The 18345-nt window shown below is 44.0% G+C and overlaps 1 long non-coding RNA gene across 4 annotated transcripts in view; it reads right to left on the minus strand.

The window, feature by feature from the left end:
• The window catches only part of LOC143409206 (uncharacterized), a 269471-nt gene that overhangs the window by 195340 nt on the left and 55786 nt on the right, over positions 1 to 18345 (minus strand). The window contains exon 1 of one of the 4 annotated variants that reach the window (XR_013092636.1): positions 10265 to 10337. The exons of the other annotated variants lie outside the window; for them this stretch is intronic. This is a non-coding gene — a long non-coding RNA (uncharacterized LOC143409206). Of the gene's footprint in view, positions 1 to 10264; positions 10338 to 18345 lie in introns of those variants that run through there. 4 annotated transcript variants of the gene reach the window in all.

Genomic DNA, 18345 nt, shown 5'->3' on the forward strand with positions numbered 1-18345 from the left:
GATCTTGACTCTGGACAGGCAGTTTTCTATTTCCTGACTGATTTAACAATACGATCAGATGCTCCAAGTTCACTGAATTTGAAAGTCAAAGCCATTCTGCCTTTGTCATCTCACCTCAGTGGTAATTTGCTGGAGGCATACATAGCAAATAACCCACCTGTTGTGTGTGCTTTGTGGAGGCCTCCCATGTGCCCAGCCCCACCCCATCCACTTCCAAACCCTCCATACTTCTGCTGCTCTCCTGTCCTCAAAGAAGCATGAACCAGTGCAGCCCTGCTGGGTCTGGCATTTCACACGTAGCTGGGGCTAAGCGAAAATAACCTATTCCAGCATTTTCTAGCAATTCACCAGCAAAAAAAAAAAAAAAAAAAAGATAAGGGCTTGGTAGCAATTTTCAGTTGTATGTAAATGTCACCAGGGTAGTCCAAGAGACCAGCTATCATTTCTAGAAACTTTTGCTAAATCAAAAAGGAAAAAAGACCAGGAGAAGTGAGAGTTATACTGAATGGCATTTTAGCAGGGTCTACATTAATTAATAATTCACTCAAGTGCGGAGGATAAAGGTCAAGGAAGACTGCAACAAAATGCCCTTCCTGCTGTCATGTATAACTAAATAGAATATATATATTGAAAGAGCGAGAGAGATAGAGATGAAAAATGCTCTTTTCTGGGTACAATAATAATCTGGGGAGGTTGGGTGCAGTGGCACATGCCTATAATACCAGCAGCTCAAGGAGGCCGAGGCAGGAGGATTGTGAGTTCAAAGCTGGCCTTAGCAAAAGCAAGGTGCTAAGCAACTCAGAGAAACCCTGTCTCTAAATAAAATACAAAATAGGGCTGGGGATGGGGCTCCATGGCTGAGTGCCCCTAGAGTTCATACCCCAATACCCCCTCCAAAAAAATCAAGAAATAATCTGAGGAGGTGACTGAGCCTCAGTAAATGCGGCCAGCCTCTGGAGATCCAGCGCAGCTCTAAGATTAAAACCTGGGGATCCCCTTGGATGCCTGATGACATTAGCAGATGGCTTTAAGGTCTGCTTCCCAACAGTAGGAACCCAAGTTTATACACTCTCAGTTCCACTCTCTAGTTTCTATTTGTAAGTGAAGGAAAATCTTTGGCCCCAAACCATCCTCTTGAAAAGTAAACTACATTTATCTTCCTGGTAAAGAAGATGAAAACAAACATCCTTAGTGTTTGCATATCGAAAACCAAGAGTCAGCCTTCTGGTGGAGCCAAACACTCGGCCGGTTTCTGGATGGTCTGAGTTGCTTCAGATGCCCAGATGTACCTGTTCCTTAGAGAGATAACTGAGAGCGGCCCCCCAAGGGTGGTGGCTGTGACTGCTTTCTCTGCCAGCGAAAGTCACAAGCTGCTGAGAAGAACTCACCCCAATCCCAAGGCCCAGGCCTTATCAGTAGACAGTTTATTCTGCACCTTGTTAGTCCTGTGAGGTATTTAATGTAAACTCTGCATTATTCAAATCTTGTGTGGTGCTTGGAAACACAGCTGCCCCTCCTGGTGTCTTGTTGAGGTTCCCTTGTTTGGTCTCCATCAAAATCATGTAGCAATGGTGTGTTGGGGAGAAAAGGTAAATAGTCCCTGGCTTCATAATTCCCCTACAGCTGTGTTTGTCAGCATGGGTCGGGTGGCTAAGCGGGCAGATGCCATTAGAGTGGGTGTGGTTCGGTGAAGTGGCTGCCATCTCTTGAGAAAGACTGTGTCCCCATGAGCTGCGGGTGAAAGCTGATCAGCACATGGCCAAGCTCAATAACAAATGCAGTTTGGAATAAGTGCCACAGGGATCCTATACAGGTGGCGGCGTGGTACTTAGGAGGGAGAGGGATCCCTCCTGTTTGCCTTCCATGATGTTGGATGGAGATACTGGGTGAGTCAGAGGACATGCCACACACCTGCAGTGTGGCTTTCAAAGTAGGCTTGGGTATGTACCTGTGTGTGATTTATATGCTTCTTCCATTCTACCTTTCCACCATACCCTAACACCCTTTCCACCCCCTCATAGCCTTCCCCAACCCTAAATACTGGAGTGCTGTTCTTGTGGGCAGTGATCCTATCTGCATCCACCATCACTGTGTCTGGGGTAGGGTATGAGTTGAATAATAACTATTGATTTAAATTCAGTCCACAATCCACTTCTCTTCCATTCCTTTCCATTCTCATCTGATGAACTATTCATGTCGGCCACCTGTCTTCTACTACCTGCCTCCTACCTTATAACATGAGGTAATGTTGTGAGTTAAGGTATTTGATTCTAACCAGGTTTAGGGGCCCACACCTGTAATTCCAGTGGCTTGGGAGACTGAGGCAGGAAGATCAAAAGTTTGAGGCCAGCCTCAGCAATTTATAGAGGCCCTAAGTAACTCAGTGAGACCCTATCTACAAATAGAAAATAAATAGGGTTGAGGATGTGGCTCCATGGTTAAGTGCCCCTGAGTTCAATCCTTGGTACCAAAAAAAAGATATTTGATTCTTGGAACAGAATTCTAATAGCCAGACATGGGACTGAGCCCTTCCTGTGTGTGACCTGACAGGATGGCTCTTTTTCAAGATTCACCCAGATCATAGCAGGGGATTTGGGAGATGAACTTTTGCACAACTCACTTCCTCCTAAGAGTCCTTGAGTCTGTTCAACAACACAGCCATTATTTCAAGATTCTATTTTATTCTATAGCATGCAACAAAGTCCTGGCTACACCTCTCCTTAGATCCTTATATAGAGAGAAATAGTAGAAAGAGGAAAGCTGTCTTAAGCTGTTTCAGCTACTATAACAAAAATACCATAAATTGTGGAATTTACAAATGATAGAAATGTGTCTTCATGGTTCACAGTTGTGGAGATTGGGGGATTCAAGATTAAGGTGCCAGCAGGTCTGGTGTCTGGCAAGGGCTCAGTTCCTTACAGATGCAACCTTGTCCTCATGTGACAGAAGGGCAAAAGGAAGTCCTCAAGCTTATTTCATTAAATTTAATTAATTAATTAATTAGGTACTGGGGATTGAACCCAAGGGCCTTAACCACTGAGCAACATCCCCAGCCCTTTTTTCTATTTTATTTAGAGACAGGGTCTCACTGAGTTGCTTAGAGCCTCACTAAGTTGCTGAGGCTGGCTTTGGACTCGTGATCCTCCTGCCTCAGCCTCTGGAGCTGCTGGGATTATAGGTGTGCACCACAGCACTTGGCCCTTAAACCTATTTTTAAGAGTACTCTTTCTGTTCCTAAGGGACTCACCTTCCAAAGGCTCCAACTGTCAATACTCTCACATTGGGGGGTTAACAAGTTATGAATTTGGGGAGGAACACAGTCACTCAGAAGATAGCAAAAGCAGAGGAAAAGAAGTGAGAGTTTGAGCCTGAATCCAGCACCCACGTAGGCTCATGTGTGTGTGAATTTTCTCTCAACCATCTTGCTCCTACGGGAGTTGTTTCCTTAACCCTCCACCTAATGAGTAAAACCTGCGTTCAAGTTTCCTATGTAAAGTCTAGATGGGAAGGCAGAAGGTGCTGGAAAATGTATTAGAGAGGCATCTCTGACAAAGCCTTGCTATGCTGGCTGTTCCTGGCCCTGCTTGCGGACTTCTGAGCGCATTCCTGAGAACTGCCCATGAATCCCTTCCCTCTCCAGGTTTCTAGGGCTGCGATACTCCCCAGAGCTGTGAAATCAGGTTTAATGATGAACAAGGATGCTTCGAATGTCTGCCAGGTTTGCAAAATGTGATAGGAAGGAAATCTTGGCTTCCTCTATCCACTCAGAAAGCCCACCTCCTCCAGCCACACCCACCTACCTCCAGCCCCCACCCAGTTAATCCCATCAGGAATTTGTTCACTGATTGGGTTAAGGCTCTCACAACCCAGTCATTTCTCCTCTGGACCTTCTTGCATTGTCTCACACATTAACTTTTGGGGGACACCTCACATCCAGCCATTTGACCAACTCCAAAATTGGGGATGACTATCAACTATTTTCTGAAACTATATCTAAAAGAAACCCCCAATACATCGTTTTTCCCCTCCCCCTTTCCTTCCCCTCTCCTCTCTGTGGGTCTGATCTCTCTCCATCTTTTTGCGCGTTCTTTTCAGAACATGCCTATTTAAATTGCTTCTTACAGTCTGACCCCCTTTCCAGGCAAAAATCAATCTCGTGTATTTCTTTGCCTCCCCGGTGGCCACACTATATCAGAATGCATAGAAAGGAAAGTCACTTTGAGAAAAGGGCAATGAGATCCCTTGCACTGGCCTCGGTTCTGCTGTTACTATTAAATTAAACTGTTTATCCAATTACTGCCACTCAGATTTCGGTCTGCAGGCCGAGGGGGCTGGAGGTGCCAAGTGGAGAAATGGCCTGTGAAGCCTCCCACATCTCCGGCTCCGCACTGCAGCAGGAAGGATGAGGCCACTGCAGAAGGAAGGGACCGCGGGGTCACGTGGATAACCCAAGTTCACCAGGGCCACACTAGATAATTTGGGACATTTGTACTGGCTTGCTTCCAAGAGGCTGCACAGTTTCCGAGGTGGAGGAGGGGAGGACCACAGGGAAAGGAAGCAATCTGGGTTCAACACATTCTGGACCGGACCGCACAGGGAACTTCCAGGAGAGCCGGCTGATCAGCCCCGCCCCCTGCTTAAAATTCCCCCCCACACACACTTCTTGTTTTTTTTTCTTTTTCTTTGTTCTCTTTAGATATGTGTGACAGTAGAGAGCACTTTGACACATCATACATACCTGGAGTCTAACTTCCCATTCTTGTGGTTGTTCATGATGTGGAGTTTCCCTGGTCTTGTGTTCACACATGAACACAGGAAAGTTCTGTCCCATTCACTCCACTGTCTTTCCTATCTCCATCCCCACCCCTTCCCTTTATCCCCTTTGTCTAATCCAATGAACTTATATTCTTCCCTACAGCCCCCCTTATTGTATGTTAGCATCCACATATCAGAGAGAACATTCAGCCTTGGGTTTTATAGGCCTGGCTTATTTTGCTTAGCATAATAGTCTCCAGTTCCTTTCATTTACTGGCAAATGGCATCATTTCATCCTTCTTTATAGCTGAGTAATATTCCATTGTGTACACAGAACACATTTCCTTTATCCATTCATCTGTTGTCGGGCACCCAGATTGGTTCCATAGCTTAGCTATTGTGAATTAAGCTGCTATAGACATTGATGTGACTATGTCACTGTAGTATGCTGATTTTAAGTCCTCTGGGTATAGACCAAGGAGTGGGATAATTGGGTCCCTGTAGTTTAAATAATCTTAGCCTCTGCATGCTCTCTCTCATCTCCCTGTCTTGGCCTCGAGTCCCCTGCTGCCTTGGGCTCCCCTGACCTCTTAGCCTGTGTCTCAGCTATGACCCTGCATCCCTGGGAGTATCCTCTCAAATATTCTGGGACAGGTGCTAGATTCAGAGAGTAAATATTTCAGACTTTGTCTTGTAACTACTCAATTCTGCTCTGAAATATGGAAGTCTACACAAGTAAGGGTGACCAAGCTTCACTAAGACCTTTTTGACAAATAGAGACAGTGGCTGGATTTTCCAACCTGTGATCTATATTCTCATAGTTTCGTCAGCCTTTCAAGACCCTCATCAGAGATCATGAGCATATCAGGAGCAAGGACTAAGTTATTCTCATACTTTCTTTAGCCTGTCAAGACACTAACAGAGACTGGTGTGGTGGCACACACCTGTAATCCCAGTGACTCAGGAGGCTGAGGCAGGAGATCAAGAGTTCAAAGCCAGCCTCAGCAACTTAGTGAGTCCCTAAGCAACTCAGTGAGACTCTGTCTCTAAATAAAACAGAAAAAGGGCTGGGGATGGGGCTCAGTGGTTAAGTGCCCCTGAGTTCAACCCCCAATACAAAAAACAAAAACAAAAACAAAACAAACAAACAAAAAAAAACAGACACTAATCAGAGACCATAAGTCATCTTGGGACTAAGTAAGTCTCTCATTTTCCCATTCCCTATGAGCCTATAGCATGCACCATGACATTCAGTGGCTGTTGAGATCAGGTAGGCAGAGGTGAAGACACATGGAAGAGTCTGTCAATCCTCCAGTCAGTCTCAGTGACTGTTTGCCCTTCCGCAGTCAGTCCTTTTGCCAAAAGGTTTTCTAAAACACCAACATTGTCTTTGGACTGTGGGGGCTGGGTGGGGGCTAGTTAGCAAGAAGTCGGTCTTTGTGTGTCTCTGAACAAGGTCATGGGGCATTTCTACCTCCAGATCTCTAAGTCCCGGTCTGCTGGTTCTGCTGAAGATCCCAGATTATCACTGGTCAGCCTTCTGGATTCTAGCATGCCGGTGGGCCCTGGCCAGCACCTCTCCTGAGGCCTGCTCACGAGGGCCCTTGGCATAAGGCATGTTTCTCCTGCCCGTTTCATGCTGCTCACTTTCCAGCAAGCCTGGGCAGTTCCTGGGTGAGCATTTCTGGCTGTTTCTCTGAACATCTAAAGCTGTATTGTTTGGACAGCCTGGCTATCTCCAGGGACCTGTGGGGGGATGCAGGAATTCTCTTCTGTCCCTAGTAGTTCAGCACAAAGTCAATTTTCAAATGCTCTAATTCTGGAATGATATTGACTATCTCTACTACAACAAAGTCCATCCCTGCAACTGTTGGAAGAGGCAGAAGCAAGGAAAAGAGAGCGTGATAAAGAAAAGTGAATTTCTTTCTTCCTTCCTTCCTTCCTTCCTTTCTTTCTTTCTTTCTTTCCCCCCTGCCTAGTTTACATCTCCCTTTCTGTTCACGTAGTAAACTGTCCCTTCTCTCTTGCCATTCATATGGTCTGGCCGCAACAAGGTCTGACACTGTAATCCAGAGATGGGTCCATGATTCACTCCTCTGTATTCCGTCTCCCTAGTCAGAGAGACCATCTCAGATAAACTAGTGACTGATAAACTAGTGACTCAGGTGAAGCTAACCCAAATAATTCCTGGTACTTCTGGGAGAAATAATAGCAAGACTTAGGTGAACTGAGAAGATGGCATTTAAGTCAGAAGCAACTGACAGCCTCTTGTTAACAGAGACAGAAAGGAAGAGCTGAGCAACAATGAAAGTCAGAGTTCTAAGGACATGATTTTGGCTCTTGATTCAGCCTTACCTGAAACTTAACATCCCTTCTGAAATTTTTAGGATGGCAACCCAATGAATTTTTCTTTTTGCTCAAGTTAGAGTCAGGTTTCCAGCACTTCTGACTCACAAGAGTCTTAATTAATAGAAGGCATGTTTATACACTCAGACTTAAGTGTTTCAGACAGAAAGTTATAACTTACAAAAACTTGGAATTCCCCATCCTCAGAATGGTATTTTCTACTATCACTTTAGAGAGTACTTTTTTGGGGGGAGGGGTACAATGGATTGAACTCAGGGGCACTCTACCATTGAGCCACATTCCCCAGCCCTGTTTTGTATTTTATTTAGAGACAGGGTCCATATGAGTTGCTTAGGGCCTCACTTTTGCTGAGGCCAGCTTGGAACTTGCGATCCTCCTGCCTCAGCCTCCCAAGCCTCTGGGATTACAAATGTGAACTATCAATCCAGCACTGGTACTTCTTTTTGACACTTTCTCCAGTCCTAAGCAGACATGGGGGTAATCAGCTACTTCCTTGCGGGGAACCTTTCCAGACGCAGACAGATTAGAAACAATGTGGACTCATGAATTATAATGCAGGAGGAGCAACCTCCACTGAAAGACAGCATCTGTTTGTCCTTTGCAGATTTTTCCTATAAAGATCATGGAATATACAAAGCTAGAAGAGACCTCAGGCCATTTGGTTTGACCTCCCCAATTTCATGGAGGAGGAAACTGAGGCCCGCAGACAGAATGTTCCTAGAGGCTGCATACAGGATTACCAGCCAAGCTAACATTAGGATGCAGGACTCCTGCCCTCTGCCTAGTCCCTGGCACAGATGTTAACCTGTACGGTTCTTCCACTGACAAGAGAGTGGGACAGTTTCCTTCAAGAAAACCGACAGAGCCTGTAACTGTGAGGTACCCCACTGGGGTGGGAAGAAAGCTGGGTTTGGGGTCAGGAAAGACAGCCATGACCTTGGGAAAGTCCCTTGGTCCCACGAGGACTCAGTTTCCTGTTTGGAAGGTGAGCAATAGAACCAGCTGTGATGACCAAGTACACTTACATCTGTGCTTTCTAAACTGTGAAGTAAACTGCTCTCTGATTGGTCCACCTATCACAGTTAATTGCTTTTCAAACAACAATTGTCAGGACCAGGGAGTAGAAGTCACATAGAACACCTTCCTTCTGTGAAATCATAGTCACTTCAAATGTATTTTAACCTCCTGTATTGACTTGGCCAAGCAGTGATTTTTGCTTAAATATATATCTGGCTGCATTCACCAGGCACAGGGAGTGGGGGAGTGGCTGGGAAAGATGGCCCATGCCTATAATCCCAGCGGCTGGGAAGGCTGAGGCAGGACCATGAGGTCAAAGCCAGCCTCAGCAATTTAGTAAGGCAGTAAGCATCTCACGGAGACCCTAAATTAAATACAAAAAAGGGCTGGGGATGTGACTTAGTGATTGAGGGTTCCTGGATTCAATCCCCAGTACCAAACAAAAACAAAAAACAAAACAAACCACAATATACCGAAAATAGGTGTGTTTTAGCCAGATGCAGTGGTGCTCGGGGGCTGAAGCAGGAGAATTGCAAGTTCAAAACCCACCTCAACAACTTAGCGAGGTCTTAAGCAACTCAGTGAGACCCTGTCTCTAAATAAAATACAAAATAGGGCTGGGGAGGTGGCTCAGTGGCCAAGTGCCCCTGAGTTCGATCCCTGGTATCCCCCCCCCCAAAAAAAATAATTAATCAAAGTTAAAAATAAAAGGGCTTGAGATGTAGCTCAGTGGTTAAGCACTCCTGGGTTCAAGCCCCAGTATTGCAAAAACAAGCCAAAACTGCACTTTATTTTCTTACTTTACTTATAATGGGTGAATTTTGTTATTCTGTGCATTTTATGATCAATAAAATGTATCCAGACAAAAGAAAAATAGAAAATGATCAACTATATGTATTGACAAAAGAAATTTTTATTTGAGGAAAAAAATGAATCACAAATGGCTGTATTGTATTGACTAATGTATGCCGTATGTAAGTAAAAGAAAATTCTAGAAGGATTCACTTTAAAACATTTTAAAAAATCTGCTGAGTAGAGGGCCCAGAGATGATTTTTATTGTCTTTTTTAAAGTAATTTTTACTGGAAAAATTTAAAATGCTCCTGGTTCCCAAAATTCATAGTATACAAGGAATACAAAATAAAACAACTCCAACTCTTTCAAATCATCACATTTTTCACAATTTCCTGAGTATTTTTCCAAATTTTTCTATGCATACAGAAGCACATGTGTGGTTATCTGGGATTTTCTTTATAAATAAATCACTTAAGTACTCAAATAGAAGCACACTAAATATAGTGTTCTGCAATTTGCTTCTCTCTTAATTTATCATAAATATCATTCGATATCAGCACTTTTTCTTTTTTTAGGTACCAGGGATTGAGCTTAGCAACATTTAACCACTGAGCCACACCCCAGCCCTTTTTATATTTTAGTTAGAGACAAGGTTTCACTGAGTTGCTTAGAGCTTAGGAACTTGTGATCCTCCTGCCTCAGCCTCCCCAGCCCCTAGGATTGCAGGCATGCGCCACCATGCCCAGCCAATATCAGCACTTGTAAATAAACCAATGCCATCTTTAAATGTATGCAAATGATTCCATTGTAAAGATATTCAATAATTCATTTAACCACTCTCCCTTTGAATGAACACTTAGATAGTTTTAATTCATTTGCCAACCTCAAACCCTGACAATATTTTCCTTTAATGTTCTTCTTTGGGGGCACCTGTATTAACTATTTCTAGATGACAGATGCCTGAAAACAAAATTGCTAGGATATAGGATATATGCATGATTATTTTCATTTCAATGTTACATGACACCTTTTTTTCCGGGGGGTGGGGGAGGTCTTGGGGATTGAATTCAGAGGCACCCAACCACTGAGTCACATCCCCAGCCCTATTCTGTATTTTATTTAGAGACAGGGTCTCAATTTAGAGTTGCTTAGTGCCTCGTTGTTCCTGAGGCTGGCTTTGAACTCATGATCCTCCTGCCTCAGCCTCCCAAGCTGCTAGGATTACAGGCGTGCTCCACTGTGCCTGGTCTCATGACACCTTTTTAAACACTAAGTTATTTTAAAATGGCATTTGAGGGGCTGGGGCTGTAGCTCAGTGGCGGAGCACTTACCTACCATGTCTGAGGCACTGAGTTCGATCATCACCACATAATCCATAAGTAAAGGTAATGTGTCCATCAACAACTAAAAAAAAATAGTAAAATTTTTAAAATGGCATTTGAACATCCACAGTTCTTTCCAAAGTCCTCATGAAGCTCCACTACTGTGCATTTGACCTTGAAAGAGAAGGAGCCCTGGTGCGGGACCCACTGAGACACCATGCCCAAAGGATATGTGGTTCTGGAGTTGCCAAGTTTGAGAGGATGACGGTTGGAATCTGAAACCACAGACTCCATATCCAGTCCCTTTTATCATGCCAGGGAATCTCAGAGCTCTTTCTCAACCATGTTTGCCCATTTAATAAAGCAGCAGCAAAAACCAGCGTTGGGCTGGGGGAGGGGGGGATGTGCTTCTGATATCTTTGGCATCAAAATGTCCTGAGAGATGCAGAATGGTCAAAACCCCATAAAACTGTCACAGCCTGTTGAGAGGGGCATGGCAGTCTTGACAGAGGCTGAGATGAGAAGAGGCACATTTTCCCAAAAGGGCCAAGGGAGAAAGAGTTGGACGGGAGTCCCTCAGAGGTTCGTTGCTCAGACAGAAGAGCCTACATGATTCTAGAATCTGCTCACCAAGCCGAGCTAGTGAGCCAGGGCTGGAGCGCAATGGAGGGCGGACAGCTCTCCTTGCAGCTGGTGTCTTCGTAGAAATCTGTTAATTGTGTGTTCAGGGATAACATCAGGAAAGGGCATTAAAACAACTGTCCAAACAGGATGAAATGAAAGCATATTTGGCAATGGTCCTCAGAGGACAGGAGAGCAAATGTTGGCAACTTTCCTCGAATGGCAGGAGATGAGTTTGCTCAGAGCACCCAGAGGCCGGCTCACAATAGCATGAGCCGACTAATTATTTTCTACTCCTTGTTCTGTTTCTTAGACCAATAACCCTTTTTTCAGTTTGTTTAAAAATCTAGTGTTTTGCTTTGTGATCACACCTCTGAAGACTGCTTGGTTTGCAGCGTTGACTGGCGAGTCCAGAAACCAATGTGAGAAAATTGAGTCCCATGAGGAAAAAACGCAGATATTAGATTAGGTTCATTTAGAAGTCAGAGCAGGAGAGGGTAAAGGGGTTTGAAAACAACTGACTGAATGAAGAGCTTCATGTTCTGTGTTCTAAGCTGTAGGGTATAGGAGACATTAGCAACATGTGAGATTTAAATTCAAAGTGTCCCCGGCACGGTGATGCACGCCTGTAATCCCAGAGGTTCTGGAGGCTGAGGCAGGAGGATTGTGAGTTCAAAGTTAGTGTCAGCAACTTATGGAGGCCCTAAGCACTCAGAGAGACCCTGTCTTTAAATAAAATATATAAAAGGTGGCTCAGTGGTTAAATGCCCCTGAGTTCAATCCATGGTACAAAAAAAAAAAAAAAAAAAAAGAAGAAGAAGAAGAAGAAGATAATACCAAAATCTGAAGCTTCCATAACAAAGTATGGCAGTCCTGGTGACTTATTCTCTCAGAGTTCTGATACTAGAAGTCAATTGAGGTGCTGAGGCAAGGCTGGCTCCGTCTGAGGACTAAGGAAGGATCTCTCCAGGCTCTCTCTTGGCATGTCCATGATGATCTTCTCCTGTGGCTCCTGGGACTCTTCCCTGTATGTGAGTCTCTATGTCCAAGTTTCCTCTTTTTACAAGGACACCCTTCATGGTGGTTGAGGGGGCCACTCACAACCTCCTTTGAACTTCATCACCTCTGTAGAGTCCTTAACTCCAAATACGACTGAGGTTCCAGCACTTAGGATCTCAACCAGGTCACATTAATGTTTAGTGGTCATGAATATAACCCTTAAGAATATCCATGCCTATCAACCAGGACGGCAGGTCCTGAAGTCTCTCTCGTTACTACTGTCTCCATTCCTGGGATAGTCCCTTCATCTCTCCATCTTCCCAAAGACTTCCTTTGTGACGCGGAACTATTTTCTCTTATTCTATCATTCTGCATTGGAGGTACCCAGAGCAGAGCAGAAGCACAGGGTGAACTGAGACCATTACATTCAGCAATCACTGCATACCTTGTTTCTTGAGGAAAGCAGGGTGCTAGAGGTCAAAGACACAGAAATGGGCCAGGAAGTGCCCTTGACCTCAAGAAGCTCCCAGTCTGGTGGACCCTAGGTGTCAGTTTTTTGTTTTATGTTTATTTTTAATTTGCAAAGAAAGCCAGAGGTGCAGGCCTGTTATCCCAGCTGCTGGGGAGGATGAGGTAGGAGGATCGTGAGTTCAAATCCAGCCTCAGCAATTTAGCAAGGCCAGGAGCAACTTGGAGAGACCCTGGCTGGAAATACAAAATAAAAGGGGACTGGGGATGAGGCTCACTGGTTAAGCACTCCTGAGTTCAGTCTCTGATACCAATAATAATAATAATAATAATAATAATAATAATAATTTTAAAAACAATAATCTGTAAAAAAAGAAAAAAGGTCAATTCAGTAACTGGGAACTGGGTACATGTTCACTCTTCTCAGTTTTAATGCATGGATTTGGATGATTTTTAAGCCTTCTGGGATCAAATAAAATGACAACCACTCAACAGTAAATTTGGGAAGCGAACTAAAATGTCTTGATAATCAACCACCTATCAACTGCTTGCTTTACCTCCCCACCATCCCCCGTAAATACTCAAGCCAAATCCAAGAGCAAAAAGCAAGAGAAAAAAATATATAGCTACTTCAACAGTGACATTTTGGAGAATTTCTTTTTTCTTTTTTTTGGAGGGGAGTGGCTACTGAGAATTGAACCCAGGACTCAGTGGGGGACCCAACTGCTGAGCCAAATCCCCAGCCCTATTTTGTATTTTATTTAGAGACTTGTTGTCACTTTTGCTGAGGCTGGCTTTGGACTCAGGATCCTCCTCTCTCAGCCTCCCCAGTGGCTGGGATTACAGGTATATGACATTTCGCCCTCCTGAGAATTTCTCGATTTTTAAAAAACTTTGTATCCAAGCCTAGTGGCATCACCTATACCCAAAATGACACTGAACATTACTTTATAAAGGCACCTTCCATGGACTTACAAGCTGAGTAGTCCGTATCTATATGAACAATCATGGTTGTACAGTGGGAGTCTGGGTTTAATGGCCAGTCTGCGGCAGACACAAAAATAAGAACAGAATAACTGTTGGAAAAGATCAAGATTGGCTTCAGAGCTGGGAAGGCTGAAATTTGCTTTGGATCTGTCTGAGGATGGCGGAACAGAAGATAAGGAATCTGTGTCTTAGTTACAGACTTGAAGGTAAATTGGACCCATTAAAGGATAATTGGGGAAATAATGTTGACCATGATAATGCTAATGCAGCCCTAGCAGCACTCCACGCTGACCTTGGCTGGATTTGGGTTCCCGCCAGCCCCCTCAAGCCCAACCATTTAGCTTTCACTAGCTTTCAACTGCAGATCACCGTCTGTGTTCCTTCTCTGAGCTGAAGGGCAGGCTCCTACCTCCAAAGTGAGTAAATAAACATGACCGTGAGCCCTTCCATAGATGCCCACCCATGGTTCCTGGGAAGGCTTTGGACCAGTCTCTTGAGAACTGCAGACAGATTTAAGGGGGCCTTTGCCATTTACTGGAAAATCCATGTTGAACAGGAAGACTTATTGGGGCCAGTGATTCTAAAACAATAAACACAAAAGACACTGGAGTCAAGACCCATCCCACACAAAACCTCCTGGCAGGTTGTCGAGCAAATCTAAACACACACGCTTCCAAAGGAAAAGCACAGAAAAAAAGACACCACGCTCTTGTCATCCCTCCCAACCGTTCATAAACATTCTTCCTGCCAAGCTGCAGTTTTAGCTCAATTTCATGCAGAATTTTTACATTTATCTGGAAATAAAAACAACAAAAAAAGTTTTATACCTTATTTTTGGGGATGGGGGTTTATCGGGGATTGAACTCAGAAGCACTTAACCACTGAGCCACATCCCCAGCCCTATTTTGTACTTTATTCGGAGACAGGATCTCACTGAGTTGCTTAGGGCCTCACTTTTGTTAAAGCTGACCTTAAACTTGTGATCCTCCTGCCTCAGCCTCCCAATTTGCTGGGATTACAGGCTTGCACCACCACACCCGGCCTTTTTTTTTTTTTTTTTTTTAACCTTTTATCAGTGCAAACAGACAAATGTAGGGTCATTTTTTTTTCTGCCTAGGAACACACCTGGATCAGAAGGTTGGAAGTCATCTGCGCGTCAGTCCTCTCGTGTTGCAGAAATATGGCGCAACCCTGGAGATCTCTGATAAGGGAGAGCACAGCCTTTCCCCCTGGTCATCTTCCTTCTCCATTCCTGATGTTCATTTTTTCCCTTTGTAAGACTTTTGTCTGAGGTTGCATTTCAAAGCAGATAACTGCTCACCGCACACGCAGCTTCTCCTCAGTGAAACACACCCCTTCTGGTGGTACTTGCCAATAATTTCTGGATCCATTGAGGACTGATCTCATCCTTCTCCTCCCTTCAGCACCGATCAAAATAATGGATGGTGGAGCTTCTCCCTGGCGATGCTGGCACGAACAGCAACGTGCGATGGCAGGGATTCTTTGTTTCTGATTAATAGTTATTCTGTTTTTTTTTTTTTTTTTTTTTTTTTTAAGATTAGGAGGGAAGCAGGCGTCTGAGGGGAAAATAGGGGGGCCTTCTGGATCGTGGTGGATGGGGTTGCTCTAGTTTGCTTTCTTCTTGCTGTTGACCCAAGGATTGGACAACTGGGCTTTCAAGTGCTTACACTCGGGTCCCACGGGCTGGACTGAATTCTTGTTCAGCTAAGAGGGAAGGTCACTTAAACTCTTTGCTTCAGTTTCCTCCTCTGGGATGCAAGAATAACCACAGTCCGCATCTCACAGGGATGGTGGGACACCTAAATGCCACAAAGCTGGCACCCACAGACCACTCTGCCCATCTGATGGTGCTGGCATAAGTTCTTAGCACCCCTCAGGGAACCGGTCAGTTCTCAAAGAAAGTTCTTGAATCCAGCCACAGTGAACCGGATACCAAGAGGCAGAGAGAGAAGAGATTCCGGTTGGTCAAGGACACAGGAGATGTTCTCAAGTATTCAGGCAGACACAATTAAGGGAGGCCTTGGAAACCGACACTAAAAGTGACACTGGTGCCAAAAAAAAGTTCCTAGATCCCATTCTTGACCTAATAAACCAGAAATTAGGGAAGAGAGGTTAAGACTTGGTGTTTTAACAAGCCCTCCAGGTGAATGTGAGGTACACTAAAGTTAGGGGGAACAGTTTTCTTTTCCCTTACACTGAAATTCCTTTTTAAAAAATCCTCACTTTTGCAATCCTACAGCTGGTGGGATGAGCCTGAGCCATCCTTGGAAGGAAGTGTTTCCAATAAGTATAAGCAAGCTAAGTCTTGTGTGTGTACATGCAAGAATTTATTTGGTTCTCTATGGGCATTTAAATCAAAATAATTAGTCATCCTGTTGTGAAAGGTCTTTTTGTGTGTATGTGGGTATCTGGGATTGAACTCAGGGGCACTCACCCACTGAGCCACACCCAGCCCTATTTTGTGTTTAATCTAGAGACAGAGTCTCACTGAGTTACTTAAGGCCTCACTTTTGCTGAGGCTGGCTTTGAACTTGTAATCCTCCTGCCTCAGCCTCCCAAGTTGCTGGGATTACAGGTGTGCACTACCACACCCGCCTACATTTTGATTTTTCTTCACATACATTTCTGAAACTAAGACACAACCTACAATCACTATATACATTTAAGGTAAGATTTGTTTTGTCTTTATCCCCCCACCCACACACAAGGTGATTGTAAATAAAAGACGGAGCATATGATTCATGATGACCTGAAGAAATGACACAGAGTTGATGGTCAGGAGTATAACTCTCTATTCTCGTTTTAATAACATTTCATACTTTGCATTTTTCCTCACTGAAGCAGAATTAATGGTTCAGTTCTTTTCTTTTCCACTAAGCAATGAGCTGCTTTTAGCACAGAACTGAATCATTCATTTATTCATTCATTTCCTGCCCCCTCCAGCAAATGCTACCAACAAGGATCTGGCACATAGTAGGTACCAAATATTTGTTGAGTTAAAGGAGGAATATATAAATATGATGAATACATAAGCTTATATATAAGTTCATTTATAAACTTATACATTTATTATATCTATGTATTTAATTCTATATCCATATGTTTAAATAATATATGCATAATACATCATTATATAATATACATTTAAATAATAATAAATAATATTAAAAATGTGACTCAAGAACGATGTCCTTTTAAAATGCCTTTAAAATATATATATTATGCTGGGTGTTGGGGCACACACCTGTAAGTCCCAGCAGCTCAGGAAGCTGAGGCAGGAGGATCAAAAGTTCAAAGCCAGCCTCAGCAACTTGGTGAGGCCCTGAGCAACTTAGCAAGACACTGTCTTAAAAAATAAAATGGGCTGGGGATGTGGTTCAGTGGTTAAGCACCCCTAAGTTCAATCCTAGGGGCCAAAAAAAAAATTATATATATATATATGATCGTTATGTTTATAAATCTATATATAAAATCATTACCATTACATTTACATATTTTTTCACATATATATATATATATGTATATATGCATATAGGCTGAAAATATAATACCCAACATTTTTTTAAGTCCTAACATAGGCCCAAGCTCTACGCTAAGAGCTTCTCATGCAGTGTCTCATTGATTTGCCTATGCGCTGTCAACTGATGGCCTCATTCCCTCCTTTTTCAAGCATGCACACTGAGATCAGAGATTTTTTGCCCCAAAGTAACCAGCTTGTAAGTAGAACAGCCATTCCTCCACTCTGGCCCAGCTGGCTCCATAGCCGGTCCTGCTAGCCGCTGGAGTGAAACAGACCTATTCCAGACCTAAGATTCAACACCTTGGTAGAAGCCGCTCTGGAAGTCCAGTCTTTGCGCCTGCCCACTTCCATTCCTTTGGTAGCAAGGACGGTGTCTGGCTGCTGGGTCAAGGAGGACTTCCTGGTGAGGCCTAGCTCCCCTTCCATTCCTTTGTTGCCCAAGGACCCAGCTCAGGAAATGATGCTTATAGTAATAGAACTATCCAGGGGATCTCTTTTATCCTGCTTTGAGTGGGTGAGGGTCATCTGCATATTTCAACTCTGAATGCAGGAATGCATTCCTGCTCAATCACACACCTCTTTTTCTTTGGAACAAAAAGTGGAAAGAATTATAAGACACAGTCATGAGATCATGATGGGGAAATTTCAGTCTAGATAAAAGTGGGGAGGTACCCTTATCTGTTTAGATTACATATCAAATCACACTCCCTGAGACATGCTGCGTTGGGAAACGCTGCTTATTTCCTAATACTTTTCTCCTCTTCTCTCAAACTAAGAACTAGCTCAGAACCTGTACAACGAAAACAGAGGCCACTTCTCAGAGTTGGGGTCACAGAGTTGGGGCCCTACACAGCCTCAGTTCAGACCAATAATCCACAAATAAGAAATATCATATGTTAGTTCTATGAAGGTTTCTTCAGTCTGCTGCCATGATTTCTTTGTGCCACCTTTTTTATCTCTTCTGTCCTGGTGGCTGGAATTTTAATGTGGTAGCTGGAGGGAAAGCTGCTATTATGATGTGGCTGTGAGGTGTCCCCCAAAAGCTCACGTGTGAGACAGTGCAGGAAGGTCCAGAGGAGACATGACTGGGCTGTGAGGGCCTTAACCCAACCAGTGAATGGACCCCTGATGGGATTAACTGGGTGGTGGCTGGAGGCAGGTGGGGGTGACTGGAGGAGGGGGCATTGGGGGCGTGGCTTTGGGGTCTCTATTTGTCTCTGGAGAGTGGAGTCTCTCTCTGCTTCCTGATCACCATGTGAGCTGCTTCCCTCCACCATACTCTTCCTCCATGATGTCCTGCCTCACCTTGAGCCCCAAAGAATGGAGTCTGCTGTCTATGGACTGAGACCTCTGAAACCATGAGCCCTAAATAAAATTTTCTTCCTCTACCATTGTTCTGGTCAGGTCTTTTGGTCACAGCAGCAAAAACGTTAACTGAAAGAGTTGTCATCTTGGACCATGGTGATTCTGGGAA

Source organism: Callospermophilus lateralis, chromosome 1 (genome assembly GCF_048772815.1).
Source record: "Callospermophilus lateralis isolate mCalLat2 chromosome 1, mCalLat2.hap1, whole genome shotgun sequence".
In the NCBI taxonomy this organism is placed as follows: domain Eukaryota; kingdom Metazoa; phylum Chordata; class Mammalia; order Rodentia; family Sciuridae; genus Callospermophilus; species Callospermophilus lateralis.